The sequence below is a fragment of the Mya arenaria genome, chromosome 1, assembly GCF_026914265.1.
Source record: "Mya arenaria isolate MELC-2E11 chromosome 1, ASM2691426v1".
NCBI lineage: Eukaryota > Metazoa > Mollusca > Bivalvia > Myida > Myidae > Mya > Mya arenaria.
The window spans coordinates 2,878,163-2,898,453 of NC_069122.1; the positions used below are offsets into that span (position 1 = coordinate 2,878,163).

The 20,291-nt window shown below is 33.0% G+C and overlaps 1 protein-coding gene and 1 long non-coding RNA gene across 4 annotated transcripts in view; one reads left to right on the forward strand and one right to left on the reverse strand.

Moving 5' to 3' along the window:
• The window catches only part of LOC128234123 (uncharacterized), a 101,760-nt gene that overhangs the window by 20,022 nt on the left and 61,447 nt on the right, over positions 1–20,291 (reverse strand). The gene's annotated exons all lie outside the window — the stretch shown is intronic.
• Positions 6,604–19,460, forward strand: LOC128234132 (uncharacterized). Of its 3 annotated transcripts, XR_008260884.1 has the most exons (8): positions 6,604–6,713; positions 9,246–9,356; positions 9,853–9,926; positions 10,745–10,843; positions 11,068–11,190; positions 13,846–13,957; positions 17,822–17,864; positions 19,331–19,460. It is a non-coding gene; the product is annotated as an uncharacterized LOC128234132 (long non-coding RNA). The 3 variants fall into 3 exon arrangements; XR_008260883.1 differs by having other exon boundaries at positions 13,846–17,864; XR_008260882.1 differs by having other exon boundaries at positions 13,846–19,454.

Below are 20,291 nucleotides of genomic sequence, written 5' to 3' on the forward strand. Positions count from 1 at the left end.
ATGACTAAAACATCGTGAGAAAATATAGTGTTTTAACAATAATCCATTGGCCTTCCTCCAGAAGTCTATTTCGATATCTCCAAAGCTGATCAAAGATATCAAATCCATACATAAAAAATGCAGCTCATAATGTTATTATAGTTTGAAGTTTAAATTATTTAAAAACTATTGGAGTTAAAATCTTCTACTTATGTTCCTAGCCAACTCGATGAACAAAGTGTTATTAAATATCATATTGATTCTAATGTTAAATTTCAAGCTGTGTTTAATGACGATCATAAAAACATTCCAACAATACACTGGTTACCTAAAATGCAGAAACAACCGGATAAATCACGTTTTATACTTAATTCCATGTTTTTTTTATACTAAATATAATGTATTCACTTTCATAGCAGTATTAAAAGAGGTCTGCAAGTTAGCACCAATTCGAATGCCTATTGTTTGCTATAAACATTTACCGAATTTTAGAAAAGAATAATTCAGTACAAAAGTTAAAATTTCAATGACATATGTGCATGTCCAAAAGAAATATTGATCAGAGCGATCATTGGTTTTTATCATTAACATAAGCAGTTTTCTCCAAACGTTTTTGTTCGATAAGAGAAGATTTTTTTATGTATGGATTTGATATCTTTGATCAGCTTTGGAGATATCGAAATAGACTTCTGGAGGAAGGCCAATGGATTATTGTTAAAACACTATATTTTCTCACGATGTTTTAGTCATCCATGGCATAAGGCATTAAGTTAAACCCCTTTTCTTTTACACCAGGTTTTACAATATCTAGATAAAGTTACGAGTCAATTCTTATTTAGATGTATGGAAATTATTTCACATCCTAAACGGTATTAAGGACCTTTATTTAGCAGTTTTCTTAGGAGATTGTGTTTAATATACTTAACATATCCTGTAACAATACGTCCAACAGGGTCGTAGCGGTACACAGAGTCAAAACAATCGCAGAAAGAGTATGTGTTTGCAGAAATATCACCTTAATCTTCTACTTGAGTATAGCTTACTATGACATTCGAACAGGGTTTTTATGTTTATAACATAGTATTGGCAATTCGTTTTGCTTAAAGTATTGCGGAATACCTTTTTCTACATATTTATTCATGAATAAACCATTTAAATCAGGAAGTGTCCACATAATGAAAGCATGTTCTAGAACCCCTATTTGCAGACATGGATATATCTAAATTACCATATTGGGCACCATTTCAAACATACTATACATTAAAAAAATCTTCAAAGTGTTTTTAAACTTCGAAACACGTCACGCAATGAGCGCTGCCAATTTGTTGCAAAAGAAAGCAATCTATGACGTTCCGCTTTAATTTTATTTTCAACAAAAAATAACTATTTCTGGTTGATGCGGTAATAGTCGAATTCATTCATCAGGTGTGTTCAATCTATCGGAGCCTCTCGGCCATTTTTTCATCGAAAACTAACTCGGATGTGAAGTTATAAGAGTGTTGAAACAAATATATCGATACAAAAACGCCCGTAAGTATACAACATTTAAACTATGACAAAAATAATAACATATGTGGATCATCCTCTTTGAAATATCATACAAGACATTTGCTATCATAATGAAGTCATTGGTTTCTAAGGAAGTTATTGGTTACTCAAAATGTAATTGGTCGCTAAGTTAGTCAATGTTTGCCAAAGTTGAGCATTGGTAAGTAAGAGGAAATGCATTGGTTCTATGGACGAAGGTAGCCCTTTTAAAGCAGATGCTTAAAAATTGTTGGTTGCTAAGGAAGACATTGGTTACCAAAAAATTAATAAGTGACTTAGTAACTTACCGAGGAAGTCATCGGTTATTTAGAGATAAATAGTTTGTACGGAAAGCATTGGTGTTTAAGAAAATCATTGATTAAACAAATAACTGCACGATAAGAGTAACCTTTATCTATAATTATAATTTCCTGTTCTAAAGATTTCTATTAAATTTACTGCTTCTTGTGACATAAAACTGAACAGAAATCACCTAGTATCTAAGAAACATAATCAAGTAATAACTTAATGAAAAAGGCCAAGGCTTACTCCCCCTAAATTATACACCCTGTCCTAATTTTGCTAAGGATTTGAGATGATTCGTAAAAAAAAAATAATCTCAAACGATCAATACCTTTCGAAATTTAAAAATATATATTTTAATATCTCCTTTGCAAAGAAATGGCTTATTCTAGCCCCTAACCACAGTATTTGTAATTACATGAATAAAAATAATTTAAACATACTATTTCACCCAATTTGTTCCGCCAGCCTTGAAATAACTGTTATTGAAAATGGATGATTTTCTGATTCCTCGATCGGTGAGAATCTTTTGATCATGGAATCTCCAACAATTATCACCATACCAACTTCCAAAACACACATATCAGAAAACATGTTCTTGCATATCGGACGTGTGTTTCCGGTCATGTGACCGGTGCTGGAAAAACTCTTCTTACACCCCATGTAAGATGAATCACGCGCAAGAACGCGCCACTTCTTATTTTTTCTATTGTATGGTTTATGAAAAGTATATTATGCAATTTCAATAAAGTGCAATCAAAAATATATGTATATTTTACTTTTAATTGAAATTAAAAATACCCCGGTAAATAATCGTAAAAGCGCGATTTTAAAGGAACTATTTGACGTCGATAGTGATTTAAAATGACTGCGCTTTATGACGTCAGTACATAACGTCGCACGCACGTTTTGGTGAAATGTACAAAAGCGCGTTTTCTACGTCAATTTTTCCACAAATTCATAATGTAAGGTATGCAAGAAAGGATACCAATCATGTTTCTCCGGTCCGGATCGAAAAATCCGACCCTCGGGCACGCTGCGTCACTGTTAACTCGGCAAGCCTCGTTACCGGCTTACGCGTGTGCCATCGGGCCGGATTTTTCAATCTGTACCGGAAACACATGATCGATACTTTTGACATGAATTTACATAACTATTGTTACAGAACAAACATTGACACACACTAATTACTATATTTTTTAACATTATAAAAACAGCTCATATTACCTACTATGTCATTTCATAACACCAAAAATATCAAAGCAAAAATGAAATATAAAGAATTAACCCTTTATCGAAATCACTAGCCGAAAAACATCCCTGAAGACTTTACTGGCATTTAAATACCACACTTTGTCCATTAAGTGTAACCATCCCAAAACGATGAAAATCCCTTTTCCGTTTGGACAAAGGAATAAAGTCTTTCAGAAAACACCCTAATACTGAGTAACTATCAGATCTTCCAGTTTCTGAGATATACATTTGCCTATTCTTACTTTATCATGCAATGAATATTAAAGATATGACTTATATGCATCTGACAGTCAATCCCGCATTAAGCTGAATGACATCCGAATGTATTCAAATTCCTTTCATAATACTGCAGTTCCGCAGTTCAATATTTAGAAATGGGTTTGGCTTTACCCTTTTCAGATCTGTCACTGCTTGCTTTTTTCTCCAATTTATGCTTCACCTCTCCATTCGTTAATGGTCGATCATCGTCACCTCTCATTCCGAAAACGGTCGATCATCGTCACCTCTCATTCCGAAAACGGTCCATCATCGTCACCTCTCATTCCGAAATCTGTCCATCATTGTCACCTCTCATTCCAAAAATGGTCCATCATCGTCACCTTTCATTCCGAAAACGGTCCATCATCATCACCTCTCCATTCGATATCGGTCCATCGTCATCACCTCTGCATTCGATAACGGTCCATCATCGGCACCTTTCCATCCGATATCGGTTCATCATCATCACCTCTCCATCCGATAACGGTCCATCATCGGCACCTCTCCATCCGATATCGGTCCATCATCATCACCTCTCCATCCGATAACGGTCCATCATCAGCACCTTTCCATCCGATATCGGTTCATCATCATCACCTCTCCATCCGATAACTGTCCATCATAATCACCTCTCCATTCGATGACGGTCTATCATCATCATCACCTATCCCTCCGATAACTCTTCCGTCATCGTCACCTCTCCATCCGATAACGGTCCATTATCGTCACATTTCCATTCGTTATCGGTCCATGATCATCACCTCTCTATCCAATAACAATCCATCATCATCACCTCTCCACCCGTTAACGGTCCATCAGTGTCATCTCTTCATCCGATAACGTTCCGTCATCGTCACCATTCCATCCGATAACGGTCCATATCCATCACCCCTCCATCCGATAACGGTCTTTCATAATCGCCTCTCCATTCGATAACGGTCTATCATTGCCACATATCTATCCGATAACGGTCCATCAGCATTACATCTTTATCCAATGACGATCCTACGAGGACCGTCTTTTAATATCATTCCCTGAACATTCCGTCGACCCAACTGAATGCAACTTTTTAAAGTCTTTATACGTTTCATTATTTCTCCTCGCCGGCAAATTTCATCTATTTCAATCAAATGTCAAAATCACCAGTATTATCATCAACCGTAATAAAGTGCATCCAATATAGGGCCGCGTCCTGTAACCTATTTTTACGCTCACCAAATTGCCTAACTCCGTCGGTTTTCTCTCCAGCACCAACTTATCAAACATATATGAGCAAAATACGCCCCAAAGAACAAAGTCTTCTCAAGAGAAATTATTTGAAATCAACTGACTGTTACGAAAAGCAAAAATCGAATAAAATAAAAGCGAACATTTTCTCAACAAGCAAATGCATTAGACCGACTGAACAGCGAATTTATTCTCAACCAAAAAAACAACAAATTTGGTTATTTTTACGTCAAACCGGAAAAAAGTGAAACTTGATTTTCAAAACGGAAGAAAACAGTAAGAGGAGATATCACGAAGTATGATGTACTTTTATATGTCTTAAAAATGCTTTAGTATGGGGAAAAGACTGTTCAATAGCAGTTATGGTAAGAACAACAATAACTCTAAGCGTACTATTTGTAGCTTTGTTTGATTTTTAAGATTTTGTCATATTCAATTATTGCAGAGGAATAAATAAAAGTAAGCTAAGTCAAAAGCATCTTTTTATTGCCGATGAGCTCTTGACGCAAGCTTAAATACACTTACACATTATAGTTGAATGTCATAACTGGGTAACCAATGTTTGATTGCAGAAATACTGTCGACGACTTGAGAACAAAAGCTACTTACAGGTCAATGATTGACCCCTAATACTAACTCCGAATTTAACAGAATTATGCTTTATTTCTTACGATGTCTATAAACCCATTATAATTGTTATCATTCTTTTAGCGGATGAAATATAAATGAAATTCAAAATGTAAATAAGGTGCATCGAAATGTAACAAACACCTGGCCTTAAGTCCCTTAAAACAGGATAAAGCTAAGCTCACTATTATTGACTTCCAATCATTGGCGTTGTATATACTTCTTTAAGAGTTTTGATACTTCAGATAGGAATTATTTTCATGATAATCACAATTAACAATTTGTCATTAATCAAACTCAAATTTAAGTATGAATTTTGACTTATTGAAATAAACTACTTAAGCCTGTTAAGCTTAAGAAGTTTAAAGAAATTAGGGCGGGACACACAGCAATGTTACGAAAACAAATCATGCCGAAATGGAACGAAAACCAGATAAGCATAGAACATTGCCTACAATAGTTATTCTCTATGCTCCTATGTTAAAACTAGAGAATATTGACGGCAATACGCCAATAATGTCGAAACCACCACTAAACATATTGATGTAATAGTTTTGTAATAGGTTATTAAAATTAATATCGACGTGTTTTATGAATCTTGACCTATATTGTTTTATTTGCAGTGCTCAGGCGGCATGCCAGCTATCGGTGAACATTTGTGCAAATTTAATAGTGTCTATTTACGGAATGGATTTGAATTGTTATTGCGTGCGTTCATTGCAAAAACTAGAGATTATTTTTAGTGACAACAAGTATTGTATATATGTATATCTATTTGGTTTTCCTTTATTGAATATAATATATTCATTTTTTAGCATAGACATAACTTCTATTGAACCCCTCGCTAACTATACTGTGACACCAATATAATAAATGTAGGTTATGTAAATCTACACCCAAAGGCAGTGCACAATGCATTGCGAATTATAAACATATCGAATTTAAAAGTACAAAAACAGTATGAATACAAGATGAAATAGATGAAGTTTACGTCATATAGTAAATAAACTGAAGTATTGCAACGTTTTAGTGAAAACCAGCGGACATTACGATAGTGATTTATGGAATTACAGTAGTTTTGTAAGACATTTCAAATACTCATTGTCAAGTATGCTTTTTTTATCCCCAACGATTGTAAAGAGACCACAAAGATTTGAAGGAGGAACGGGTTGTATTAAGTATCAGTCCGCTTGGCATACTTCTATTCCATGGCTGCTATTTTTATCTTTTGTAATTTCCATGATGTAAGAATACCATGATGTCAGAAAGACATTCTGATATCATGGAAATTCCAACAGGTAACTTAATGTTTCCCTTTGACATCATTCAAATTCCATAACATAATTCTAACGGCCAATGAAATAGAAGTAAGCCAAGAAAGAACTTATATAAACAGCAGACATTGCCCGCTCGGTATTCTGATTTATGTGACAATATGATGTTATATAAGTTTTGTTCATTGAAACAAAAAACGAAAAGATGTTGAACAAATCAATTGGATACATTTCACAATGCGCTATCGCTCTTCTTATGTTAAGGTATGATCTAAAATATTATAATACAAAAATGACACTTTTTCTGGAAATAGTATTGGTTAAAGCTATGGAAACGCACGTGAACTCATTATGCGCGGAACTCAAGAGATATTGATCATTCAGTCCATTTTGTTATTACAATTTGCTTTATTTCTATTTGTATATGTACACAGGTTTAGTTTTTGTATAAAATACTCCGGTCGGAATAGTCAGTTGGTTGTTATACACCACTGATGAAGGGGATTTTATCACAAAATCACCGGTTTCAATGTGTAACAGCCACGTTTTATCTTTTAAGTTTAAGTCATAACTCATATAAGGAGGTTAGTAGTAATTTCCTTTTATTTGCTCGATTTGCAATATGTTTCCTTCACTGTATGCATGAACCCGAACTAATATTAAACAAACTATATGTCAGGTCGATTTTATTGCGTTTCTAAACAGATTATATTATACCTCACATTAATTTTCCCTTCTTTGTGTATATAAACTCGATCGGTCCGTATATCACTGTATTTTGATGAAATCCAGTTTATTGACGTCAGCGGCCCATATTAGATTTTTGGCCGGTCCGGACCTCGCCAAAAATGTAATATGGACCGCTGACGTCATACAATTGGTAAGTGCGGCTTGCTAGTTTTAAAATGGCGAAAACCTGTCGCAAGTGAACATTATTAGCTTTGTTCAATAAAACACATTTAAATCGCTATAAAAAATTGAATGGTAATGAAAAATGTTCGGTATAATATAAGAAATATAACACACCACTTCGGGCCATATGGCATTATAAGGACCGGTCAGTCAGCCCCCGAAGGTGAATGGACCTCGGCTAACACCTCGGTACATATACACTTTCGGTGGCTGACTGACCGGTCCTTGTAATGTTATATGACCCTGAATGGTGTGTTATATTTCTTAAATAAAGATCTGAGATAAAAAAAAATTGAGACGTCTCCCGCTGTTAGATGACATCACAATTTTATGATAACTATATTGATGACGTCATTGTCTGTTTCGATTACATGATTCAAATAAATATTTATCGCAACAATAAAATAAAGACATTAAAATGTATGTTTGAGACCGATTGAATTTTAACATTGTATGCATTCAACTCATACACGGTTTTGATTTAAAAAGTTCCCCTTCTAAACAAACGCAATCTTTATTAATCTTATAATCACTGAAATATTCTTCACGAAGCTTACTTTTCGAATCTACCTTATTTCACTGATAAGTATATATACGCGTTTGGAACTCTACTGCATTTATTGACCTAGTTATCACATAAAGTTGTCTTGCGTTTAGTATCAATAATTGGCATGTATTACCTTATTGTGTTTCGAGTTTGTTTCAATGTAATTAGCGATAGATCTCTTGTATGGCTAGAGACTTCGAATAGAAATACAATTGAATACTGGCTTCTTTAATGATTTGCTATAAGTTGCATTTAAGTGTTGGACTTAAACTTTATTCAAGATAAAGTCGAGAAAAATGATGAAATGACAAGAGGTTTCTGTATTTCTAGTTGTTTTGAACTTTTATGCAAATAGTTTTACAATTTAAGTTTACTAGAGAGTAGGTTAAAGTATTTACGGAAACAAAGCCGGCATGAATACAATTGATATAAACCTTTGAAATAATTCAACATGTTTTATATTTTAAGTCATTGATATTAATCGGGTATTTTCATTGCACTCGATAAAAATATATCTTACACAATAGTTTTTTACGATATTAAGAGAGTTTAACTCATAACTAAGAAATGGAGTATTATTCGTGTACTTATGATTGTAAATAGTTTTCTTTTTGAACGCTGTAAGAATAAGTTGTGTGACTTTCAAAATATACAGTTTTTTTCCGAACATATATGAGTTAAATATTCATTATCAAAAGGCTGAATTGTAACTCCGTCAAGTAAAGAACCAACCTATCTTCAGACTTCCAGACTATCCTACGTTAAACCAAGGATTTCTGAAAGTCCAATAACTGTTCGCATGCTAGGCATTTAAAAGTTATTTATCATATCTTAACAATGAAGTTATTTCATGTTATGAAATGAAAACGAAACTTTAATTTCTACATTTAGTGATACATTTTAGGCTCAGGTCTTGAATTAAAGTGACACTCTTATTTATAATCAATACATACACATGTTTTAGAAACTAAATTTTGAGTGATAAACCTTAAACTACTTAAATAATGCATTCATGGAAAACATTAATTACTGATAACAAAATTGGAACCGAGTATTTAATTGCTGAAAACGCAAAAATATTAAATGATTGGTGAATGCTAAAAGATTTACTGTGATCTACTATAGTCTCATAAAGTAGAAATACCGTGTTTTATGCACATTTCTTTCAAATCAAACTCGGCATCCTACATAAGAACCATTGTTTGTCGACATTTATTCATTATTTTTGGAATATTAAAATAATAGTTTTAATTGTTGTAAATCGTTTTTGGGAGTAACAGTGATTCTTTAAGTTAAACCAATATTTACTCAATGAAGTTCTTTGTTCTTTTTGACAGTTGCGTAGCCACAGATGTCTGTACAGTTACAAAAGCATACGCATGTCAAAGAAGCACTACAACTTACACAAGCTGTGGGTTTCTTTGGTGGCGGAGATGCACCCGCTACTAGTAAGACTTTTTTATACAAAAGAAGGTATACAAATGTTACTTGTACGTGCACACATCACTTACCCAATATCCATTTACAATGAACTCGAATCGTTCTCGAATATCTGTTCGTACGTTAAGGCCCCTGTCACTAACGAAAACACTTCATCTCTATTAAGTATATTGAGTTGTTTTTTAATATACTGGAACTAGCCCAGTAGCATGCAATATAACCGCGATGTTTATTAAATACCCACTTATCAAAGCCAAACAACCACCGATTGAACCATGTGTAAATTATGAAATGTTCTTTGTCTATGTAATCCAGTGAAATGAGTTGAATTGATATATTGTCTTGAAAACGCAACAGCCTTTTAAACACATTCTTACACGACAAATAGTCATTTTTGACTGAACGGAAAGATGGAAAAAAAATGTACGACCACAACAGCCAATAACCAATTCTCGAAACAATAAAATATTTTTCGTATACTTGATTACTTTTGTTCTTTGACAGATCAGTTTGGGACACTTGTTATCAGCTGATCAAACAGTGTTGTCCGAACTACGAAGGATCCAGCTGTGATACTCGTAAATAATACTTGTTTTATATATTATTTTTTTATGACATTTTAAAAACTAGTGACATCTACATCTGCATCTATGAAGTTATTTAGGCTTGTTGTTTTGCCCTTAGAACCATTGGTTATGATTTACGGAGAATAACGCTTACTCGATTGTTAGGTCTCGTTGTTTTTGTATGACTTTCAATTGACGAAAACTAACTCATTTTTTGTCGAAGAGACCATATTGCCTAGCGTCGTATTCATTATTGTCAAACTTTCTCGAGCGTTCTAACAGTAAGAGACGTTCTCTCAGTTTACAAAATTAAAACTTTAAGAAAGTCTCCGAGTCCACATCTCCTGGCCAAACATAAATAACAGTCAAACTAAGTTACTGACAATTTGAATTGCGTTAATTTCCTGTCTGGTGCTAAAATTAAAAGGCCGCGCATGAGGAACTTACAATGCTACTAGACTATTAATGTTGTGACAATACTGCAGGTTCCCATATATATATATATATGAAACGTGTCTCCTCAGCAGTTCCGATTTCATTTGCAGGTGTTTTTACATTCTGAGCTATGCTCAACATATGTCTCAAGTTAAAACGATGTATACATAAAACAATAGAGTTCGTTAGTCATTTCATATTCGATTCATTTCCAAATGTTTATTAATAAGGTATATTCAGCCCCCCCCCCCCCAGCTTTCACCATGAAGATTAGCCGGTAATCCCCAAACATACCATAATTGCTCACGAATTATATCAATATCTCGTGAGGGGTGAATGCAAGATCGATTTCTTGAAACACTACCCTGAATGTGTTGCCCTTTATCTTTATTTAGCTCTTTGCAGCGGTGAGAATAGCTGTCAGAATGGCGGAACTTGCATATCTGCAAACAACTGTACGTGCCTTGAAGGGTTCGAACCCCCAATATGTGAAGGTAAGAAAAACAACATTTGATTAGCGATTACTATATTTAAAAATATCATTATCAGTCATTGAACTGACAATAGCAATACAAACCTGTTTATTTCATGGCATTCTTTGGAAGAAGTTCATATGTATTATATCACGATCCATCATACATTGGCTCAATATAATGATAGATAGCCATTTATGTGTACATATATTAAAATATTAAATACTATATATAATCTGATCCAGACAAAAACGAATGTAACACTGAAAATGGCGGCTGTTCGCACAATTGTACAAACAGGCATGGGGCGTTTGAATGCAGCTGTAATGATGGCTACGTGATAAATAATGACAACAAAACATGCTCATGTAAGTTGTGCATTTTAAAGTAAACTTTATCACTGTATTCAGTATGCGACTTTTGCATCTTGATGATTTAAAGATATATTTGGTATGCTAAGAATGTTAAAACTTAAATTGTTATGTGACATTGTACATTTTTATACGTTGATGTGCAATATTCAGATTTGGAGTGATTTAAATACACGTGCAAGAAAGTACCTCATAATCTCAATTTACATTACTTGTATATCGTTTCGACATTACACTTGTTGTTCAGTTTTCTTGAAATTGTTTGCGCTCCGTTTAGTTTTATACATTATCAGCAGATAAGTTACAGATAGCAAATAAGCAAAAAGTGTCTGATGAAATAGTAAAATTAGAGTTTGTTTCAAGTGTTTTATAGATTTTATCAGTGAGACATAGTTGCTATTCTACTGTTGTTGTTTTTTTAAAAAAAAAACAACAAACAAATCCAGAATGTCTTTATTTCCCGACGCATTTAGCGCCCTTTTTCAATCATCGAATAATTACCAATAAACCTCGATTAAGGTAACGTTTACAATAAAACTAAACGAAAAGTTGATTGGTTCAGTAGGATATCAATTACATTCAAATCGTCAGCTCCATCATTTCCAAGTATCTCTCGTGGCAGCTCCACCTATAGTGGTATTCAAATATGTGTCTTAAGTCTAAAGTCGTATGGTCGTACATTTTGACGCTTATTCACTGTACAGGATGTTTATTTATACAACGCACTACAGCTAGCTTTATGGATCTTAGACCCGATTAAGTGCATCCACAGTACAAAGGTTTAAGGACCCAAACTGAAAATGTTTAAGAATTTCAAAGAAAATTTTATCAGATTAACAATCTAAAAGCTTTTACATTTTTCTGGAAATGTATTTATACAAAATGAATATGTTTTGTGTCAAAATTGTAATTACTACCTTATCAACAATGTATTGAAGTTTTGTGGTGATAGCATCCATCTTAAGAAAGATATTTGCCTTTTTGTAACCAGGAAATATATTCAATCCACTTTTTTCATTATTTTATTAAGTATCTTTCTGGTTTGAAAACGATATGACAAAGAACCCAATACGACATTGTTGATTAGATAGTCTGGTGCATTTGGGCAGAAAAAAAGCACAAAGTTATAATGACGACACACTTTAAAAAATGTTAATGCCTTTTAACCAAAATCTAAAAAAAACTTCTTTTGTAAAATTTGGTCAACTCCATACTACCCCGAAATATGTCACACAGTATGAATGTTTTACTCCCGAATAAGATCGTTCCTCAAACATGAATAAAACATGACCGTTTAAAACAAGTTTTGGCCTTCCTCACCCACCTTTGCACTCTGAAAGTCTTTTACGATTAATAATAAAAACCTCATGAGTAAACTGCGTATGCATGGCAACTACTTTTTGTTCATAATACCGATGTGTCATGCCAAAACTTGAACCAGTGCTCGCACATTCATTGCCAAAATAACATTTAAATAACTGTTCAATCGTTGTAAATTAAATTGCATTCAATTGTAATATATAGCTCAATGAATGATTGCTACTGTCATATTGTATAAGCTTATTTTACTTTTGACATTGGGAATTCTCTAAACGATTTATTTAGCTAATGTATATCTATATAATCGCTTTTGAGGTAGTCTAGATATATACTATTTGTCGGCTAAACCCCTACCGAGCAACTTAAAGGCCCATTTTATGGGTTTGGTCATGTATTCAAACGTGAAAAGTAAATCGGACAATTTTAAAGCAAATGAGGATTAATTTGACAACTTTTCATGGGTTATTGGATGATACTTCAAAACAAAGTTATCATTTCTTTTGTCATTGTTTTGGCTATAATTGATTGGGCTATAAAATACATACAAAACGCTTGTGTTTGATCCTTCAAACCGTCTGCTTTTATTCCTAAATACAAACAACAATGCAAAACATCCTGAAATTTATTTAAAGTCTTTCAATACATATTTTTGATGGGGCTGTTGCGTGCCTGTCGAAAAGAACCGTGTAGCTCTTACCAGGGTTACAGTCTGTCTCTGCCTTAAGTTCCACAATCTTACACGACAAAACCATTCCCTGTGACCTACTTTTATATGGATTGTCGTATTGCAATATTTCAACATATATAAGGCTAAATTGCCTTTGCATCAATCAATGTTTTACTGCTGAACTCGTCCCTATAGTTTTAATTGTATTCTGCAAATAGTCTGATATTCATGAAATCGGTGTTCTTGTTTATCGCTCGTTGACGTTCTGTGTTGCAGTGACAATTGATTATTCTGCCATTAGCAAGATAACTGTGCGTGTTTCGGTAGTTCTAATTGCATTTATAACATAATGGCAAAACAGATATGAGATTAGTATTCTAATATTAACTATGAGCTTGTTAATAGATAACTACCACCACCATACGTCATACACGGATTACGTTAACATAAAAATATATATGGTTTTCAATACATGTTTGGGTAATTGCCTTTTAGCGGTCATCCATTTGGGATTTTCGCTTACCGATCTAAGATAATAATCAAAACAATGGTTTCCCTTAAAATGGTCATGATACATACATTGGTTTGTATTAAATATTTGTAGCTAGTTAAATTTTCCCTTGATTCCAACGAAATTCGTTGTGCATATCTTTGTTTTTTTTCAGCACCTAAAGACAATTCGAAGAAGTACAGTATGGCGACTAATGTGGGTGGCTTGGTTGGTATTAGTATCGGTGTACTTATTATAATTGCTTCCATCATACTACTGGCAGTAAGGTAAATGATTTTTAATAATAGTTTAAGTTTGAAAGTTCGTTCAGAAATACATCATAGTCATAATGTCCATGATTATACATTGGTGAAAAGAAATATATTTATATATATCAGCAGTCAATAGATCAATTAAATATAATTAATATACATATAAAGATAATATAACTTTGCATAAATCACACAATTAATTTAGTTTTATAAATAGAGATTAATATAATACAAAACATGTCGATATATCAAGTATGTGATAGTGAAAGATCAGTGTGTATGAACGTTTTATATACTTTAGTCATAAAAGCAATGAAACGTATTTCTTAAACTAAACGAATAATTAACATACAAGGTAAATGTTTCTACTCACTTTAACATTTGCGGATTGTATTAATTCAGCACTTTGGTATATTTGGTCTTTTGCAGTAATATTTATCTATATATGTGTTTCTTATGTCACTTTATAAAGGGCTTTTAAGAACAAAATGAAATCCATCTCCTAATACATAGCACATGATACATGTTCTTTATGGTTAGTTAAAAGTTCAGGTCTATGCAATTTTCCTGCTTCAATTTCTAATATATGAGATGATACTCTTACACATAAGTCTTTTCTTAATTTAACTATCTTAACATTTGTCAAGTACGGTTGTAACATAACATTGCGGTTTATTGTGAAAGTTCCTGCTCGCGATGAATTGTTTAGCTCTATCATCCAGTATTAGATAAATGGATCATTTGTTCGTGTCTTTCATAAATATATAATTATGATTTCATCACTGAAACCTTGATTTAACCGAGCATAATAGAAGCCAAGATATTGTAGCTAGGAACACACAGATTTCGTCTATGACTTACAATTTAGTATTGCTTCTAAGTCTACTTAACAAAGAGGTTCTTCCAAGTTCTCCATAGATGAAATAAATTTCACTTTGAATTCTAACTCCTAAGAATTAAACAAAATTAAAATAGATGCACTCTCTAAAACAAGGAATTATTAAGCCCCAAATTTCTGATCCATTGTTTAAGATTGGGAGAATAAATTTATCAAACATTTGAATTATATTTTATGGACAATGAGGGAAATTTAACTAAACGTGATTTTAATGTAATGTAGCCTTTGATGTTTGTCCTGCTAGTGTATCAACAGTTGTTGCAAAAGGGCCACTAGTTGTAAAAACAATACCTATGTATGTAAATTTTCGATCTATTTCTAAACAGTCTCTCTTACATAAGAAATTAATATTGTTCCTTAAACGTCCACCTTGTTTAGAAATCATTACTGTTGTCTTCGTAGAGTTTGCACCTAATTTCCTTTATATTCTATTACAATACTCCTTTAGTAACTCTTAACTTTTCTAATCTCTTTTTTCAGATTCAGCCATGATTACTATATCATCAGTATATAACAACAGAAACAGTTAAAACATACCCATATATATACTATTGGAACCATACAGCATTTAATTTTCTTCTATATCATTAAAATACAAAGAAAAAACCGGAGATAAATTCCTCGCACCTAAGCAGCGTGTAAAATATTAATGTATGATTGTAATCTTAATTTTTATTCTTGATTTAAAGGGACTGAACACCAGATAATACATTTGCAAGAAAAAAGAATATAGTCAAAAACTAATATAAAATGTACATTCAATCATACTGATGTATTACATCGCAAACGACACACGTATATTTCGCAGTTTTTGCATATTTTTACGAATCGAAATTTACTGGGTTTGTAAATACCAGTACAATTCGATTTTTATCCGTATATGTATCAGTATCAATCACCTGTTTTTCACATGCTAAATGTACACACTATAAACTTGGAAACCGTTATACACGATTTTTAAACGGGTATACTCAGCTGAGACAGCGACAACATATTCTGTTAATTATCTAAAGTGATGTAACATCGGCCTGATACTAGCTCGTATCGACGATATTTATGTGAAAAACTACAGAAACAAGCTCAGTAGCCAACATTTTAAACATTAACCCCGTTCAATGGCACAGGGTAAACGCCAAATACATATACCACAAAAACAAAATATCACAGACACGAAACATGGAACAACGGCTTAGAATTCCACATACAAAACAGTGCATATATACTATATAAACAATAGGTATGTTTATCAAGGATTGTTAATTACCGCCTTGGAATGGCCAGTAAAATGTAAATTTACTGGGGGTTTAAACCAGTTTACGTGCACAAACCTCTCTCTTATCCCAACAATCCTAAATAAAGTAAAAACGTATAAGGTATCTTATCAAAGTATGCATTAACTTGAGGAAACTTAATAATAAAACAAATAATAATAAACTAAACCCCAAGTACTTCAATGATTAGGAATCCCAAATCTATCCGTAGACGGAGGAATACAACTCAGAGTACCTTATGCAAAAAACTTTTCAAAGATACGATGCAGTTATTGTTTGAAACTATGAGCATCACACACAGTCTGCCTTAGAAAAAAAGGTTTAAGAGTGTGTGATCAAAGAGTTTCAAAATAAAAAGCATTAGTAAATGCAACCCCTTCTCTTTTACAGCAGCTTTTACAATATTAGGATTCAGTCTCTGTCAATTCTAATTTACATGTATGGAAACAAATTTCAGATGTTATCCGGTATTTAGCACCTTTATTTAGCAGTTTTCTAAGGAGATTGTTTTTAATAAAATTAAAATCTCCTGTAACAATATGTCCAACAGGAACGTAGCGATACATTGAGTCAATACAATCTCAAGAAGAAGGTGTATTTGCAGAAATGTACTCTTCTGCTACTACTTTTTTATAGTTAAATATGAAATTTCGAATAGGTTTTTTATATTTATAACATATTATTGGCACTTCTTTGTTCTTAAAGTATTGTGGAATACAATTTTCTACATTTTCATTCTTGAATAAACCATTTAAATTGAGAAGATCTATACCCTTTTTACTAAAAGACAGTTTGCTACGACACTCTAGGCTTGTTACTGTATTTGACAATTTTTGGACCATCTGGTGTCAAGTCCCTTTAACATTTTCGTACATGAAGTTTATAACCTAAAATAAATTAACCATATGATATCTCTTACTAAAAAATCGAATGCCTTTGTAAACTCCACAACAAACTGCATCTCTTATTATTCTCCAATTAATAATTTATAATGTCATGAAGTACAAACATATTGTCAACATTATCCCATATTCTTCCTAAAACCTGCCTGAGCCTATATATACACAGGCTACTTTTCAACCAAACCATTTAATCTATTATTTATCACTTTAGTAACTGTTTTATCAAAAGTGCTAAATAATGTAATTTCCCTATAATTATTAGAATTATCTTTATATAGCCTTTTGACTATGCCTCTGGAAATTACCACTATGGAAAAGATAATTAAACAAAATGAATAAAAACATTCAAAAAGCTATCACTTTTTATACCATACTTAAATTAATCATTTAACAGATATTCAGGCCCGTAATTTAATTGCTTACATGCTTCTACAACTTCATCATTAGTAAATGATTCATTCTATTTTTAAACATAATATCCAATTCTCCAAGTACATATATATCATGTAAATATATAATATCTTCATCAGGTTGTGAGGCTTGGTCGTTAATAACCCTAAAATATTTATAAGAAAATCTTTATTTGTCAAATTTAGTTTTCACATTTGACAACAGAACCTTTTAACTATTTGCAACACATTCTGGCATTAGATAATCTAGCATTTCCTGGCGTTTGTATTTGCTGTCTATTACACATATATATCTTGTTATCTAACAGTATTCTTTTATACAAACTTCTAGATTGCTTTACAGATTTAAATATTATTAGTTCCCAGTAAAAATAGTGGTACATCCTTTGTACATTAAGGTGCTATTCCAAGTATAAGAGTAATGGAAAGCCAACTGCAAAGGTATGATATTAACTTGATATGTAATATGAGATGAAAGTATATCCGTTTCGCATGATATATTGACATCATTAAATACACGATGAAGAATCGAGCCGTAGAATTCAGAATTATAATTGAGCAGGTGCGTCCAAATTCGAGAAGGTAAATGGTGTTACATGTGTATTTAAAAAATATTATTGAGTTATCTTAAAAAAATATTCTGTGAATCGGTATTTTTATTGTTGTTTGGGAGTGTGTCAGTCGAAAACGTTCTCTGTCTGTCGCTCTTGAGAACTAGCGTACAGAAAAAGGGGAAAAGTGTACAGTGTGAGTCTCTCGTTCAGTGTGTGTCCCTCATGCAGTATCTATACTGTGTGTACGTACAGTGTTTGTCCCTCATGCAATATCTTTGCTCTGTGTATAATGTGTCTTCATCGTTCAGCGTCTGTGTTGTTCATACAAAGTGAAAAACTCGTTATGTTGTTTGTACAGTGTGTGTCCCGCATTCAGTGGTTGTGCTGTGTGTTCCGTGTGTGTCCCTCGTAGAGTTTCTGTTTTGAGTGTACAGTGCGTGTGTCCCTCGTTCAGTGTCCGTGTTGTGTGTACAGCGTGTCACTCGTACAGTCTGTGTTCCTCGCACAGTGTTCGTTTTGAGTGTACAATGAATATGTCCCTCTTTCAGTGTATGTGTTGTGCGTACAGAATGAGTCAGTCATTCAATGTATGTTTTGAGTGTACATGGTGTCCCTTGTTTAGTGTCTGTGTTGTGTTTACTATGTGTGTACCTAGCTCAGTTTATGTTTTGAGTGAGCAATTTGTGTCCCTCATTCAATGCATGTATAGTTTGTGTCCCGCGTTTAGTGTCCATGTTGTTTGTACAGTTTGTGTCCCTCGTACAGTGTCTGTGTTGTGTAAAAGTGCCTGTGTTGTGTGAACAGTACAGTGTTGGTAGAGTATGTACATTGTGTATCCCTCGTACAGTTTCTTTGCTGTGTGTACAGTGTGTGTCCCTCGTACCGTGTCAGTGTTGATTGCACATTATTTGTGTTGATTGTACAGTATTTATGTTGTGGGTACAGTGTGTGTCCCTCATAGCATGCCTATGCTGTGTGTACAGTGTCTGTACTGTTTGTAAAAATTTTGTATGTACACTGTGTGTCCTTTGTTTATTGACTGTCTTGTGTGTACAGTTTTGTCCCTCGTTCAATGTCTTGTGTGTGCATTGTGTGTCCCTCGTTTAGTGTGTGTGCAGCGGGTACAATTTGTGTTCCTAATTCAGTGTCTGTTTATCCTTAGCATTGCATTTTTAAACAGGGTTTGTTTTTACATTCTTGCTACCCAGTACAGGGCTAGCTCAGTAAGTTGCGTTGTAAACGAATACCTGAATAGATACATTAAAAAGCATACACTGTTTGTATATTTTTGCATGATGCAATTTTACCATTCCAAGTATGCTATAATGAGTATGCATTTTTATTCTGTTCCAGCCACAGCTTGACACTAAAAAGAGTGAAAAAATATAACTGACTGTCAACTGAAACATCTACCGATTATATGAAAGTGTCCGGATTAAATGGTTATACGTTTGTATTATACTTGTTTATTCTGCGTGTTTTTTTCGAAGGACAAACATTTCAATGAGTGCAGTTGTTACTTATATTTACTCTGTATACTAACTACTATTTGTGATATAGTCTGTTATATTTATATTTGTTATATTTGTTATATATATATATATATATATATATATATATATATATATATATATATATATATATATATATATATATATATATATATATATATATATGACGATACTGATAGTTGTCTAGTGATGCTTTTGTGCGTTGTTTATTTAACCTTCCTCATTGGGCATTTAATGAGCAAGTTGGTTATTTTGACACTGCCAATCGCTGTTTTTTATAGATAGTAATTATGAACTTTTTCTAATTATTTTATTCTTGTTGAAAATACATGTATAACTTTCAAAATACAGTCTATATAATGAATATGTGTTGTTGTTGATTTATGTTTAAGATGTTAAAGGAATTGTGATTGATGGTTTGTATAACACCGGTGCATAGGTGGTTAAGTTAGGTGAACAAATAGTTTCGTATAATTATACATTTAGATTATTACCTACAATTCAAGCCAATGAGATTGCCTATCGTCCTCCAATAAATCTATTTTGCTACCCAGCTACTCTTAGGAAGTTTTGATCGCTGATGACGTACACTGCCCGCTTGTGTATGAAATGTTTTTCAAGATTTTATTCAAATTTTATTATTTACTTATACTTTATTGCACGCAAATTATAAACATTCACCAATAAACTGTTTAAAAGCATTTATGTTAATAACAGTTAATGCATGAAACAGATTTAATCGAATATTATATACAATATACATACATTGACAAAATAACTGTGGTTGCTATTTACTGTATGAA